Source organism: Phaseolus vulgaris, chromosome 8 (genome assembly GCF_051622355.1).
Source record: "Phaseolus vulgaris cultivar YP4 chromosome 8, ASM5162235v1, whole genome shotgun sequence".
NCBI classification, from domain to species: domain Eukaryota; kingdom Viridiplantae; phylum Streptophyta; class Magnoliopsida; order Fabales; family Fabaceae; genus Phaseolus; species Phaseolus vulgaris.
In genome coordinates, this window is record NC_143505.1 from 27213543 (window position 1) to 27225754 (window position 12212).

Sequence of the window (12212 nt, forward strand, 5' to 3'; positions counted from 1 at the left end):
AACATTCACTTTCTTATAGTTTCCTAGGTTATAAAACCTTAGATTGTAAATGAAATAAGTATTAAACATATCAAAACACAATTTTAACACGTGAAATTGTTTTTCAAAGATATCATAAGTGTTTCAATCAATGTATAGACCTTAGGTTGTAAAAGAAGTATTAAACATATCAAAATACAATTTGAACACATCAAATGGTTTTTCCAGGGTGTATCCTAGGTGTTTGAATCAATTAATAGACCTTAGAACATACGAAAACACAATTCTAACACATGAGATTGTTTTTCAACGATATTCATAAGTGTTTCAATCAATGAATAGACCTTAGGTTGTAAAAGAAGTATTAAACATATCAAAATACAATTTGAACACATGAAATGGTTTTTCAAGGGTGTATCCTAGGTGTTTGAATCAATTAATAGACCTTAGAACATACGAAAACACAATTCTAACACATGAGATTGTTTTTCAACGATATTCATAAGTGTTTCAATCAATTAATAGACTAAGATTGTAAAAGAAATATTGAACATATGAAAACACAATTTGAACACATGGAATTGGTTTTCAAAGATATCATAAGTGTTTTCAATCAATTAATAGCGAAAAGAAAAGAACAGGTTGCAAACATTTAGTTATGTAATACGCTTGTTTTCAATAGTTAAGATACTTTCAATAAACTATTATTATACAGAACATTCACTTTCTTATAGTTTCCTAGGTTATAAAACCTTAGATTGTAAATGAAAGAAGTATTAAACATATCAAAACACAATTTTAACACGTGAAATTGTTTTTCAAAGATATCATAAGTGTTTCAATCAATGAATAGACCTTAGGTTGTAAAAGAAGTATTAAACATATCAAAATACAATTTGAACACATGAAATGGTATTTCAAGGGTGTATCCTAGGTGTTTGAATCAATTAATAGACCTTAGAACATACGAAAACACAATTCTAACACATGAGATTGTTTTTCAACGATATTCATAAGTGTTTCAATCAATTAATAGACTAAGATTGTAAAAGAAATATTGAACATATGAAAACACAATTTGAACACATGGAATTGGTTTTCAAAGATATCATAAGTGTTTTCAATCAATTAATAGCGAAAAGAAAAGAACAGGTTGCAAACATTTAGTTATGTAATACGCTTGTTTTCAATAGTTAAGATACTTTCAATAAACTATTATTATACAGAACATTCACTTTCTTATAGTTTCCTAGGTTATAAAACCTTAGATTGTAAATGAAAGAAGTATTAAACATATCAAAACACAATTTTAACACGTGAAATTGTTTTTCAAAGATATCATAAGTGTTTCAATCAATGAATAGACCTTAGGTTGTAAAAGAAGTATTAAACATATCAAAATACAATTTGAACACATGAAATGGTATTTCAAGGGTGTATCCTAGGTGTTTGAATCAATTAATAGACCTTAGAACATACGAAAACACAATTCTAACACATGAGATTGTTTTTCAACGATATTCATAAGTGTTTCAATCAATTAATAGACTAAGATTGTAAAACAAATATTGAACATATCAAAACACAATTTGAACACATGGAATTGGTTTTCAAAGATATCATAAGTGTTTTCAATCAATTAATAGCGAAAAGAAAAGAAGAAGTTGCAAACATTTAGTTAAGTAATACGCTTGTTTTCAATAGTTAAGATACTTTTAATAAACTATTATTATACAGAACATTCAGTTTCTTATAGTTTCCTAGGTTATAAAACCTTAGATTGTAAATGAAAGAAGTATTAAACATATCAAAACACAATTTTAACACGTGAAATTGTTTTTCAAAGATATCATAAGTGTTTCAATCAATGAATAGACCTTAGGTTTTAAAAGAAGTATTAAACATATCAAAATACAATTTGAACACATGAAATGGTTTTTCAAGGGTGTATCCTAGGTGTTTCACTCAATTAATAGACCTTAGAACATACGAAAACACAATTCTAACACATGAGATTGTTTTTCAACGATATTCATAAGTGTTTCGATCAATGAATAGGCCTTAGGTTGTAAAAGAAGTATTAAACATATCAAAATACAATTCGAACACATGAAATGGTTTTTCAAGGGTGTATCCTAGGTGTTTGAATCAATTAATAGACCTTAGAACATACGAAAACACAATTCTAACACATGAGATTGTTTTTCAACGATATTCATAAGTGTTTCAATCAATTAATAGACTAAGATTGTAAAAGAAATATTGAACATATCAAAACACAATTTGAACACATGGAATTGGTTTTCAAAGATATCATAAGTGTTTTCAATCATTTAATAGCGAAAAGAAAAGAAAAAGTTGCAAACTTTTAGTTAAGTAATACGCTTGTTTTCAATAGTTAAGATACTTTTAATAAACTATTATTATACAGAACATTCACTTTCTTATAGTTTCCTAGGTTATAAAACCTTAGATTGTAAATGAAAGAAGTATTAAACATATAAAAACACAATTTTAACACGTGAAATTGTTTTTCAAAGATATCATAAGTGTTTCAATCAATGAATAGACCTTAGGTTGTAAAAGAAGTATTAAACATATCAAAATAAAATTTGAACACATCAAATGGTTTTTCAAGGGTGTATCCTAGGTGTTTGAATCAATTAATAGACCTTAGAACATACGAAAACACAATTCTAACACATGAGATTGTTTTTCAACGATATTCATAAGTGTTTCAATCAATTAATAGACTAAGATTGTAAAAGAAATATTGAACATATCAAAACACAATTTGAACACATGGAATTGGTTTTCAAAGATATCATAAGTGTTTTCAATCAATTAATAGCGAAAAGAAAAGAACAAGTTGCAAACTTTTAGTTAAGTAATACGCTTGTTTTCAATAGTTAAGATACTTTTAATAAACTATTATTATACAGAACATTCACTTTCTTATAGTTTCCTAGGTTATAAAACCTTAGATTGTAAATGAAAGAAGTATTAAACATATAAAAACACAATTTTAACACGTGAAATTGTTTTTCAAAGATATCATAAGTGTTTCAATCAATGAATAGACCTTAGGTTTTAAAAGAAGTATTAAACATATCAAAATAAAATTTGAACACATCAAATGGTTTTTCAAGGGTGTATCCTAGGTGTTTGAATCAATTAATAGACCTTAGAACATACGAAAACACAATTCTAACACATGAGATTGTTTTTCAACGATATTCATAAGTGTTTCAATCAATTAATAGACTAAGATTGTAAAAGAAATATTGAACATATCAAAACACAATTTGAACACATGGAATTGGTTTTCAAAGATATCATAAGTGTTTTCAATCAATTAATAGCGAAAAGAAAAGAACAAGTTGCAAACATTTAGTTATGTAATACGCTTGTTTTCAATAGTTAAGATACTTTCAATAAACTATTATTATACAGAACATTCACTTTCTTATAGTTTCCTAGGTTATAAAACCTTAGATTGTAAATGAAAGAACTATTAAACATATCAAAACACAATTTTAACACGTGAAATTGTTTTTCAAAGATATCATAAGTGTTTCTATCAATGAATAGACCTTAGGTTGTAAAAGAAGTATTAAACATATCAAAATACAATTTGAACACATCAAATGGTTTTTCAAGGGTGTATCCTAGGTGTTTGAATCAATTAATAGACCTTAGAACATACGAAAACACAATTCTAACACATGAGATTGTTTTTCAACGATATTCATAAGTGTTTCAATCAATTAATAGACTAAGATTGTAAAACAAATATTGAACATATGAAAACACAATTTAAACACATGGAATTGGTTTTCAAAGATATCATAAGTGTTTTCAATCAATTAATAGCGAAAAGAAAAGAACAAGTTGCAAACATTTAGTTAAGTAATACGCTTGTTTTCAATAGTTAAGATACTTTTAATAAACTATTATTATACAGAACATTCACTTTCTTATAGTTTCCTAGGTTATAAAACCTTAGATTGTAAATGAAAGAAGTATTAAACATATCAAAACACAATTTTAACACGTGAAATTGTTTTTCAAAGATATCATAAGTGTTTCAATCAATGAATAGACCTTAGGTTGTAAAAGAAGTATTAAACATATCAAAATACAATTTGAACACATGAAATGGTTTTTCAAGGGTGTATCCTAGGTGTTTCACTCAATTAATAGACCTTAGAACATACGAAAACACAATTCTAACACATGAGATTGTTTTTCAACGATATTCATAAGTGTTTCGATCAATGAATAGGCCTTAGGTTGTAAAAGAAGTATTAAACATATCAAAATACAATTCGAACACATGAAATGGTTTTTCAAGGGTGTATCCTAGGTGTTTGAATCAATTAATAGACCTTAGAACATACGAAAACACAATTCTAACACATGAGATTGTTTTTCAACGATATTCATTAGTGTTTCAATCAATTAATAGACTAAGATTGTAAAAGAAATATTGAACATATCAAAACACAATTTGAACACATGGAATTGGTTTTCAAAGATATCATAAGTGTTTTCAATCATTTAATAGCGAAAAGAAAAGAAAAAGTTGCAAACTTTTAGTTAAGTAATACGCTTGTTTTCAATAGTTAAGATACTTTTAATAAACTATTATTATACAGAACATTCACTTTCTTATAGTTTCCTAGGTTATAAAACCTTAGATTGTAAATGAAAGAAGTATTAAACATATAAAAACACAATTTTAACACGTGAAATTGTTTTTCAAAGATATCATAAGTGTTTCAATCAATGAATAGACCTTAGGTTGTAAAAGAAGTATTAAACATATCAAAATAAAATTTGAACACATCAAATGGTTTTTCAAGGGTGTATCCTAGGTGTTTGAATCAATTAATAGACCTTAGAACATACGAAAACACAATTCTAACACATGAGATTGTTTTTCAACGATATTCATAAGTGTTTCAATCAATTAATAGACTAAGATTGTAAAAGAAATATTGAACATATCAAAACACAATTTGAACACATGGAATTGGTTTTCAAAGATATCATAAGTGTTTTCAATCAATTAATAGCGAAAAGAAAAGAACAAGTTGCAAACATTTAGTTAAGTAATACGCTTGTTTTCAATAGTTAAGATACTTTCAATAAACTATTATTATACAGAACATTCACTTTCTTATAGTTTCCTAGGTTATAAAACCTTAGATTGTAAATGAAAGAAGTATTAAACATATCAAAACACAATTTTAACACGTGAAATTGTTTTTCAAAGATATCATAAGTGTTTCAATCAATGAATAGACCTTAGGTTGTAAAAGAAGTATTAAACATATCAAAATACAATTTGAACACATGAAATGGTTTTTCAAGGGTGTATCCTAGGTGTTTGACTCAATTAATATACCTTAGAACATACGAAAACACAATTCTAACACATGAGATTGTTTTTCAACGATATTCATAAGTGTTTCAATCAATGAATAGACCTTAGGTTGTAAAAGAAGTATTAAACATATCAAAATACAATTTGAACACATGAAATGGTTTTTCAAGGGTGTATCCTAGGTGTTTGAATCAATTAATAGACCTTAGAACATACGAAAACACAATTCTAACACATGAGATTGTTTTTCAACGATATTCATAAGTGTTTCAATCAATTAATAGACTAAGAATGTAAAAGAAATATTGAACATATCAAAACACAATTTGAACACATGGAATTGGTTTTCAAAGATATCATAAGTGTTTTCAATCAATTAATAGCGAAAAGAAAAGAACAAGTTGCAAACATTTAGTTATGTAATACGCTTGTTTTCAATAGTTAAGATACTTTCAATAAACTATTATTATACAGAACATTCACTTTCTTATAGTTTCCTAGGTTATAAAACCTTAGATTGTAAATGAAAGAAGTATTAAACATATCAAAACACAATTTTAACACGTGAAATTGTTTTTCAAAGATATCATAAGTGTTTCAATCAATGAATAGACCTTAGGTTGTAAAAGAAGTATTAAACATATCAAAATACAATTTGAACACATGAAATGGTATTTCAAGGGTGTATACTAGGTGTTTGAATCAATTAATAGACCTTAGAACATACGAAAACACAATTCTAACACATGACATTGTTTTTCAACGATATTCATAAGTGTTTCAATCAATGAATAGACCTTAGGTTGTAAAAGAAGTATTAAACATATCAAAATACAATTTGAACACATGAAATGGTTTTTCAAGGGTGTATCCTAGGTGTTTGAATCAATTAATAGACCTTAGAACATACGAAAACACAATTCTAACACATGAGATTGTTTTTCAACGATATTCATAAGTGTTTCAATCAATCAATAGACTAAGATTGTAAAAGAAATATTGAACATATCAAAACACAATTTGAACACATGGAATTGGTTTTCAAAGATATGATAAGTGTTTTCAATCAGTTAATAGCGAAAAGAAAAGAACAAGTTGCAAACTTTTAGTTAAGTAATACGCTTGTTTTCAATAGTTAAGATACTTTTAAGAAACTATTATTATACAGAACATTCACTTTCTTATAGTTTCCTAGGTTATAAAACCTTAGATTGTAAATGAAAGAAGTATTAAACATATCAAAACACAATTTTAACACGTGAAATTGTTTTTCAAAGATATCATAAGTGTTTCAATCAATGAATAGACCTTAGGTTGTAAAAGAAGTATTAAACATATCAAAATAAAATTTGAACACATCAAATGGTTTTTCAATGGTGTATCCTAGGTGTTTGAATCAATTAATAGACCTTAGAACATACGAAAACACAATTCTAACACATGAGATTGTTTTTCAACGATATTCATAAGTGTTTCAATCAATTAATAGACTAAGATTGTAAAAGAAATATTGAACATATCAAAACACAATTTGAACACATGGAATTGGTTTTAAAAGATATCATAAGTGTTTTCAATCAATTAATAGCAAAAACAAAAGAACAAGTTGCAAACATTTAGTTAAGTAATACGCTTGTTTTCAATAGTTAAGATACTTTCAATAAACTATTATTATACAGAACATTTACTTTCTTATAGTTTCCTAGGTTATAAAACCTTAGATTGTAAATGAAAGAAGTATTAAACATATCAAAACACAATTTTAACACGTGAAATTGTTTTTCAAAGATATCATAAGTGTTTCAATCAATGAATAGACCTTAGGTTGTAAAAGAAGTATTAAACATATCAAAATACAATTTGAACACATGAAATGGTTTTTCAAGGGTGTATCCTAGGTGTTTGAATCAATTAATAGACCTTACAACATACGAAAACACAATTTTAACACATGAGATTGTTTTTCAACGATATTCATAAGTGTTTTAATCAATTAATAGACTAAGATTGTAAAAGAAATATTGAACATATCAAAACACAATTTGAACACATGGAATTGGTGTTCAAAGATATCATAAGTGTTTTCTATCAATTAATAGCGAAAAGAAAAGAACAAGTTGCAAACATTAAGTTAAGTAATACGCTTGTTTTCAATAGTTAAGATACTTTTAATAAACTATTATTATACAGAACATTCACTTTCTTATAGTTTCCTAGGTTATAAAACTTGTAAATTAAAGAAGTATTAAACATATCAAAACACAATTTTAACACGTGAAATTGTTTTTCAAAGATATCATAAGTGTTTCAATCAATGAATAGACCTTAGGTTGTAAAAGAAGTATTAAACATATCAAAATACAATTTGAACACATGAAATGGTATTTCAAGGGTGTATCCTAGGTGTTTGAATCAATTAATAGACCTTAGAACATACAAAAACACAATTCTAACACATGAGATTGTTTTTCAACGATATTTATAAGTGTTTCAATCAATTAATAGACTAAGATTGTAAAAGAAATATTGAACATATCAAAACACAATTTGAACACATGGAATTGGTTTTCAAAGATATCATAAGTGTTTTCAATCAATTAATAGCGAAAAGAAAAGAACAAGTTGCAAACATTTAGTTAAGTAATACGCTTGTTTTCAATAGTTAAGATACTTTCAATAAACTATTATGATACAGAACATTCACTTTCTTATAGTTTCCTAGGTTATAAAACCTTAGATTGTAAATGAAAGAAGTATTAAACATATCAAAACACAATTTTAACACGTGAAATTGTTTTTCAAAGATATCATAAGTGTTTCAATCAATGAATAGACCTTAGGTTGTAAAAGAAGTATTAAACATATCAAAATACAATTTGAACACATGAAATGGTTTTTCAAGGGTGTATCCTAGGTGTTTGACTCAATTAATAGACCTTAGAACATACGAAAACACAATTCTAACACATGAGATTGTTTTTCAACGATATTCATAAGTGTTTCAATCAATGAATAGACCTTAGGTTGTAAAAGAAGTATTAAACATATCAAAATACAATTTGAACACATGAAATGGTTTTTCAAGGGTGTATCCTAGGTGTTTGAATCAATTAATAGACCTTCGAACATACGAAAACACAATTCTAACACATGAGATTGTTTTTCAACGATATTCATAAGTGTTTCAATCAATTAATAGACTAAGATTGTAAAAGAAATATTGAGCATATCAAAACACAATTTGAACACATGGAATTGGTTTTCAAAGATATCATAACTGTTTTCAATCAATTAATAGGGAAAAGAAAAGAACAAGTTGCAAACATTTAGTTATGTAATACGCTTGTTTTCAATAGTTAAGATACTTTCAATAAACTATTATTATAGAGAACATTCACTTTCTTATAGTTTCCTAGGTTATAAAACCTTAGATTGTAAATGAAAGAAGTATTAAACATATCAAAACACAATTTTAACACGTGAAATTGTTTTTCAAAGATATCATAAGTGTTTCAATCAATGAATAGACCTTAGGTTGGAAAAGAAGTATTAAACATATCAAAATACAATTTGAACACATGAAATGGTATTTCAAGGGTGTATCCTAGGTGTTTGAATCAATTAATAGACCTTAGAACATACGAAAACACAATTCTAACACATGAGATTGTTTTTCAACGATATTCATAAGTGTTTCAATCAATTAATAGACTAAGATTGTAAAAGAAATATTGAACATATGAAAACACAATTTGAACACATGGAATTGGTTTTCAAAGATATCATAAGTGTTTTCAATCAATTAATAGCGAAAAGAAAAGAACAAGTTGCAAACATTTAGTTAAGTAATACGCTTGTTTTCAATAGTTAAGATACTTTCAATAAACTATTATTATACAGAACATTCACTTTCTTATTGTTTCCTAGGTTATAAAACCTTAGATTGTAAATGAAAGAAGTATTAAACATATCAAAACACAATTTTAACAAGTGAAATTGTTTTTCAAAGATATCATAAGTGTCTCAATCAATGAATAGACCTTAGGTTGTAAAAGAAGTATTAAACATATCAAAATACAATTTGAACACATGAAATGGTTTTTCAAGGGTGTATCCTAGGTGTTTGACTCAATTAATAGACCTTAGAACATACGAAAACACAATTCTAACACATGAGATTGTTTTTCAACGATATTCATAAGTGTTTCAATCAATGAATAGACCTTAGGTTGTAAAAGAAGTATTAAACATATCAAAATACAATTTGAACACATGAAATGGTTTTTCAAGGGTGTATCCTAGGTGTTTGAATCAATTAATAGACCTTAGAACATACGAAAACACAATTCTAACACATGAGATTGTTTTTCAACGATATTCATAAGTGTTTCAATCAATTAATAGACTAAGATTGTAAAAGAAATATTGAGCATATCAAAACACAATTTGAACACATGGAATTGGTTTTCAAAGATATCATAACTGTTTTCAATCAATTAATAGGGAAAAGAAAAGAACAAGTTGCAAACATTTAGTTATGTAATACGCTTGTTTTCAATAGTTAAGATACTTTCAATAAACTATTATTATAGAGAACATTCACTTTCTTATAGTTTCCTAGGTTATAAAACCTTAGATTGTAAATGAAAGAAGTATTAAACATATCAAAACACAATTTTAACACGTGAAATTGTTTTTCAAATATATCATAAGTGTTTCAATCAATGAATAGACCTTAGGTTGGAAAAGAAGTATTAAACATATCAAAATACAATTTGAACACATGAAATGGTATTTCAAGGGTGTATCCTAGGTGTTTGAATCAATTAATAGACCTTAGAACATACGAAAACACAATTCTAACACATGAGATTGTTTTTCAACGATATTCATAAGTGTTTCAATCAATTAATAGACTAAGATTGTAAAAGAAATATTGAACATATGAAAACACAATTTGAACACATGGAATTGGTTTTCAAAGATATCATAAGTGTTTTCAATCAATTAATAGCGAAAAGAAAAGAACAAGTTGCAAACATTTAGTTAAGTAATACGCTTGTTTTCAATAGTTAAGATACTTTCAATAAACTATTATTATACAGAACATTCACTTTCTTATTGTTTCCTAGGTTATAAAACCTTAGATTGTAAATGAAAGAAGTATTAAACATATCAAAACACAATTTTAACACGTGAAATTGTTTTTCAAAGATATCATAAGTGTCTCAATCAATGAATAGACCTTAGGTTGTAAAAGAAGTATTAAACATATCAAAATACAATTTGAACACATGAAATGGTTTTTCAAGGGTGTATCCTAGGTGTTTGACTCTATTAATAGACCTTAGAACATACGAAAACACAATTCTAACACATGAGATTGTTTTTCAACGATATTCATAAGTGTTTCAATCAATGAATAGACCTTAGGTTGTAAAAGAAGTATTAAACATATCAAAATACAATTTGAACACATGAAATGGTTTTTCAAGGGTGTATCCTAGGTGTTTGAATCAATTAATAGACCTTAGAACATACGAAAACACAATTCTAACACATGAGATTGTTTTTCAACGATATTCATAAGTGTTTCAATCAATTAATAGACTAAGATTGTAAAAGAAATATTGAGCATATCAAAACACAATTTGAACACATGGAATTGGTTTTCAAAGATATCATAACTGTTTTCAATCAATTAATAGGGAAAAGAAAAGAACAAGTTGCAAACATTTAGTTATGTAATACGCTTGTTTTCAATAGTTAAGATACTTTCAATAAACTATTATTATAGAGAACATTCACTTTCTTATAGTTTCCTAGGTTATAAAACCTTAGATTGTAAATGAAAGAAGTATTAAACATATCAAAACACAATTTTAACACGTGAAATTGTTTTTCAAAGATATCATAAGTGTTTCAATCAATGAATAGACCTTAGGTTGGAAAAGAAGTATTAAACATATCAAAATACAATTTGAACACATGAAATGGTATTTCAAGGGTGTATCCTAGGTGTTTGAATCAATTAATAGACCTTAGAACATACGAAAACACAATTCTAACACATGAGATTGTTTTTCAACGATATTCATAAGTGTTTCAATCAATTAATAGACTAAGATTGTAAAAGAAATATTGAACATATGAAAACACAATTTGAACACATGGAATTGGTTTTCAAAGATATCATAAGTGTTTTCAATCAATTAATAGCGAAAAGAAAAGAACAAGTTGCAAACATTTAGTTAAGTAATACGCTTGTTTTCAATAGTTAAGATACTTTCAATAAACTATTATGATACAGAACATTCACTTTCTTATAGTTTCCTAGGTTATAAAACCTTAGATTGTAAATGAAAGCAGTATTAAACATATCAAAACACAATTTTAACACGTGAAATTGTTTTTCAAAGATATCATAAGTGTCTCAATCAATGAATAGACCTTAGGTTGTAAAAGAAGTATTAAACATATCAAAATACAATTTGAACACATGAAATGGTTTTTCAAGGGTGTATCCTAGGTGTTTGACTCAATTAATAGACCTTAGAACATACGAAAACACAATTCTAACACATGAGATTGTTTTTCAACGATATTCATAAGTGTTTCAATCAATGAATAGACCTTAGGTTGTAAAAGAAGTATTAAACATATCAAAATACAATTTGAACACATGAAATGGTTTTTCAAGGGTGTATCCTAGGTGTTTGAATCAATTAATAGACCTTAGAACATACGAAAACACAATTCTAACACATGAGATTGTTTTTCAACGATATTCATAAGTGTTTCAATCAATTAATAGACTAAGATTGTAAAAGAAATATTGAGCATA